The sequence below is a fragment of the Papio anubis genome, chromosome 11 (assembly GCF_008728515.1).
Source record: "Papio anubis isolate 15944 chromosome 11, Panubis1.0, whole genome shotgun sequence".
NCBI classification, from domain to species: domain Eukaryota; kingdom Metazoa; phylum Chordata; class Mammalia; order Primates; family Cercopithecidae; genus Papio; species Papio anubis.
Window position 1 is genome coordinate 27,860,089 of NC_044986.1, and position 5,135 is coordinate 27,865,223.

At 37.1% G+C, this 5,135-nt stretch overlaps 1 non-coding gene across 1 annotated transcript; it reads right to left on the bottom strand.

Annotated features, from left to right (window-relative positions):
* Positions 1-352: 352 nt before the first annotated feature.
* Positions 353-459, bottom strand: LOC116269644. The gene has a single exon (XR_004177251.1). It is a non-coding gene; the product is annotated as a U6 spliceosomal RNA (small nuclear RNA).
* Positions 460-5,135: the final 4,676 nt, after the last annotated feature.

The window sequence follows — 5,135 nt, forward strand, 5'->3', positions numbered from 1 at the left end:
CATAAATGATGAGTTAATGGGTGCAGCACACCAATATGGCACATGTATACATATGTAACAAACTCGCAAGTTGTGCACATGTACCCTAGAACTTAAAGTATAATAAATAAATAAATAAAATTTTAAAAAGAGCAAAAAAAAAAAAGTTCTGGGGTACATGTGCACGATGTGCAGGTCTGTTACATAGGTATACACGTGCCGTGGTGGTTTGCTGTACCCATCAACCCATCATATACATTAGGTATTTCTCCTAGTGCTATCCCTCCCCTAACCACCCCCGCCACCCCAAAAGGCCCCAGTGTGTGATGTTCCCCTCCCTGTGTCCATGTGTTCTCATTGTTCAATTCCCACTAAAAATATGGAACACTTCATGAATTTGCGTGTCATCCTTGTACAGGGGCCATGCGAATCTTCTCTGTATTGTTCCAATTTTAGTATATGTGCTACCGAAGCGAGCACACAATTCAATTATTTTTAGTATATTGACAGGGCTGTATAACCAAAACCAACCCATTTTAGAACATGTTCATCACCCCTTAAAAAGAATCCTGTACCCATTCATCAGCCGTCACTCTCCATTTCCTCTCTTCATTTCCTCCAGCCCTAGACATCCACCAATCTACCTTCTGTCTTTATGGATTTGCCCATTCTGGACATTTCATATAAATGAAGGCATACAATGTGTAGTTTTTGTGACTGGCTTCTTTTACTAAGTGTGTTTTTTTCGGGCTCCATCTGTGTTATAACATCTATCAGGGATAGATAGACTTCATTTCTTTTATATCACATTTTTTGTCTTACTCATCAGTTGATGCACATTTGGCTTCTTTCCATGTTTTGGCTACTATGAATAATGCTGCTAAGAACATTCATGTGCAAGTTTTTGGGTGGACATACGTTTTTACTTTGCTTGGATATATACCTAGGAATGGAATTACTGGGCCATATGGTAATTCTGTGTTTAACCTCTTGAGGAACTACCACACTGTTTTCCAAAGCAATTGCTTGATTTTAAATTCCCATCAGTAGTGTATGAGCATTCCAATTTATCCACATCCTTGTCAACACTCATTATTATTTGTTATTTTTTATTATAACTATTATTGTTGGTATGAAATAGCATCTCATGTGGCTTTTGTTTGCTTTATAAATCATTCTACTATAAAGATGCATTCACATGTTATGTTTATTGCAGCACTACTTACAATTGCAAAGACTTGGAACCAACCTAAATGCCCATCAATGATAGACTGGATAAAGAAAATGTGGCACATATACACCATGGAATACTATGTAGCCATAAGAAAGAATGAATTCATGTCCTTCGCAGGGACATGGATGGAACTGGAAACCATCATTCTCAGCAAACAAACACAGGAACAGAAAAATCAAACAGCACATGTTCTCACTCATAAGTGGGAGTTGAACAACGAGAACACATGGCCACAGGGAGGGGAACATCACATACCGGGGCCTGTTGGGGGGTCGGGGTAAGGGGAGGGAGAGCATTAGGGCAAATACCGAATGCAAGCGGGGCTTAAAAACCAGATGACTGGTTGATAGGTGCAGCAAACCACCATGGCACGTGTATATCTATGTAACAAACCTACATGTTCTGCACATGTATCCCGGAACTTAAAGTAAAATAAAAAAATAAAAAAATTAGTAGGCGTAATGTTTTAAATCAGTTTAGATTTATAAAAAAAAATGAGCAGATAGTACAGAGGGTTTCCATGTAACTCCCTGCCCTCCAACACACACAGTTTCCTCTATTATTAACATCTTACATTTGTGTGGTACCATATGAGTTTTCTAGGGCTACTGTAACAAATTACCACACACTCAGTAGCTTAAAACAATGGAAATCAACTCTTCCAGTTCTCAGGGCTAGAAGCCTGAAAATAAGGTGCCGGCGGGGCCATGTACCCTCTGAAGTCTCCAGAAAGAATCCCTCCTAGCCTCTTCCTAGCTGCAGGTGGTTGCTGGCAATCTTTGGCATTCCTTGGCTTGTGGCTGCATCACTCCCATTTCTGCTTCTGTCTTCACCTGGTCATCTTCCTTGTGTGTGTGCCTGTGTCTCTCATGGCCTTTTTAGAAGGATACTAGTCATTGGATTTAGGGCCCACTGTAATCCAGTATGACTTCATTTGAACTTAATTCCATCTGCAAAGACTTCATTTCTAAATAAAGTTACATTCACAGTACCTAAGGTTAGAATTTTAACATATATTTTTGTGGAACACAATTCAATCCTCAACAGGTATATTTGTTATAATTAATGAACCAATATTGTTGCATTATTGTTATTAGCTAAGATCTACAGTTTATTCAGATTGCCTTAAATTTTACCTAATGTCCTTTGTCTGTTCCAGAATTCCAGTCATGATACCACATTACATTTTGTGGTCATGTTTCCTTAAGCTACTCTTGAAAATAAGTTTCTTTGTGACTTTGGTTACTTTTGATGACCTTGACAGTTTTGAGTACTAGTCAGGTATGTTATAGGATAACCCTCTAATGGAATTTGTCTGATGTTTTTCTTATGATTAGACTGGGGTTATAGATATTTGGGAAGAAGACCACAGAGTCTTTGAGAGGAAGACCGCACAGTGCCATTTTGATTGCATCACATCAAGGGTCCATACTATCAACATAACTTGTCATTGTTGAACATAACCTTTATCACCCAGGTGAAATATTGTTTCTAAAATTACAAAGACCCCCCTCCTTTACACACTATACTCTTCAAAAGAAAGTCACTCCTTGAAGCTCGCACTTGAATAGGGGATTTTTCTCACTCTCCTTGTGACCCACATTTTCATTTGTGAATTGGGGCTAAAAATAGTACCGATCAATTCAGAGAGATGAGGTACAGGTTTATAAGTTAATTATGCAAAGTTCTAGGAACAATTACTTTCACTGGGTAATAATTAATAAACATTAATGATTATTAGCATTATTATCATCATTATGAAAGTTCTTACCACCTTTTGCCTTTTATTATTATAGGTTTGTGTGTGTGTGCCCTCTCCTTAGTATAGTAATTTCCGTGAGTTTAAACATACATTATTTAAATATTTCCATAATCTCTAGAAATGGCAGTATATCCTCCGTAAAGTGGATGTTCAGTTTAAAAAGTATGTATATGTATGTATCTATATCAATATATGTCTACATCTTAATCCCTATCTTGTCCCCAGTATCTTTAGCTTGTTAGGTTACTCTAAGAAGAAAGCATCATTTAACTGATCTTGAATGGATGACAATAGAAATTGAGGGATCCTTATTTGAGGACCACTGCTCCAACATATTCGTTAAATGCTCATGTGCCATCATTATAATTTATCTCCTTAGTGGCCTGAAGAATTTTTATCTTCAATTTCCAAGTTCTGAAGGCAACAGGGAGACATTAAAAGATAATGTACAACTTTGTAAGTTCAAAGTGGGTTTTATTGAGGAGAGAAAATACATGGTTTTGGTGGAGAAAACATGTATTAGGTTTACTTAGCTTAAATACCTTTAGAGAAACAACACATATTGGAAATAACTTGTTGAAAAGAAGACAAGAAAAGGAAAGGGAAATTGCAAAATGTTCACATTCTTATGCCCTTAAGAATGAAATGAGTTGAGGGCAATGGCTCATGCCTGTAATCCCAACTACTCAGTAGGATGAGTCAGGCGGATCACTTGAAGCCAGGAGTTCAAGACCATCCTGGGCAACATATCAAGTCCCCATCTCTACAAACGTTGTGTTTAAAAATTAGCCAGGCATGGTAGCATGCACCTGTAGTCCCAGCTGCTTGGGAGGCTGACATGAAGGATCACTTCATTCCACGAGTTCAAGGCTACAGTAAACCATGATCATATCACTGCACTGCAGCCTGAATAGAGCAAGACTCTATCTCTTAAGAAAAATTTTAAAAACCCACAAAATTATGCAAATGAACAAGTTGCCCAGACGACCTAACCATCCCAGTCTTCATATGTTTGTTGCTTGAATAAAGATGCTTCCTACTCACATTATTATTATAATGAAAAAAAAAACAACAAAAAAACTCTAATGAAGTGGGTTCAATGTATGGCCTATAAGACAGTTAACTCTGTCTTATAGGAAGAACTAGAGGAGTGTGGAAGGTGTTGGTGCAATAAAAATAAATAATAAATATGCTTTGGATTTAGCTTAAAATAAAAATGAATATAGTAAACATAATCAAGAAATTCTTGGTATTACAGACAAGTTGCATTCACTGCTAACTTAATCATGGTCAGTTTTTATAAACAATACTTCTGTGTATCCCTGTGGAGATCATTTGTCCTCCTTTCTGATGCCATCATGAATTAAACAGGCTGATAACGTGGGGAAATCCATGAGGGAAGCAGGGCTGAGGGGTCCATAGTCAGAAAGCTTATTTTGACCACAGTACTTGGAATAGATTGGAGGAGACGAGAACTGAAGTGAGGAAATCTGGAGAGTGTTTCAGTCAATTATAAGAGATAATAAGAGACTGAATAAAGCAATTAATTTTTAAAGTATTTTCTTTAAAATTGTAGATATCCCTGGGAGAAGTAATAGCTTAGGCAATCTCATAATTTTGCATTCTAGCTATAGAGACACAAATGTTAGATTTAGAAGACACCCCTTCTGTTGAACAGCCTTGTTCATCCCTCTCCATTAAAGAAGGAAAAACAGAGGCTTAGAGATGAGGAATAAAATATGCAGGTCTCTAGGAGAATTAGAGGAAGAATTGGTATCAAAACTGAAGGCTATGGCTTCCTGACCAGTCTGTTTTCCAAAATACCATATTTGCCAGTTATAAATCTAGAGGACTGGTAGCAGACTGAAGGAAAGAATGAGGAATAAACAGGACCCAAGTGATGAGGAATGTGGAATCAGCAGCAATAATTATAATTATTAACTCTTAATATTTTAATATTAAAATAATTAAAAGGGAGAGAAGAAGTCGGAGAAAAATGAACTTTGCCAATTCACATTTTTGCCAAGAGGTAGCCCATTAAGCCATCATCATAACTTCCAGCCCATGAAAAAAATGTACATAGAATTATCTTTTTAATAAAAATGGATTTGCCTTGAGACCCTATTCCTTCCTAGGCACCAAACATGGTCTAACATTTTA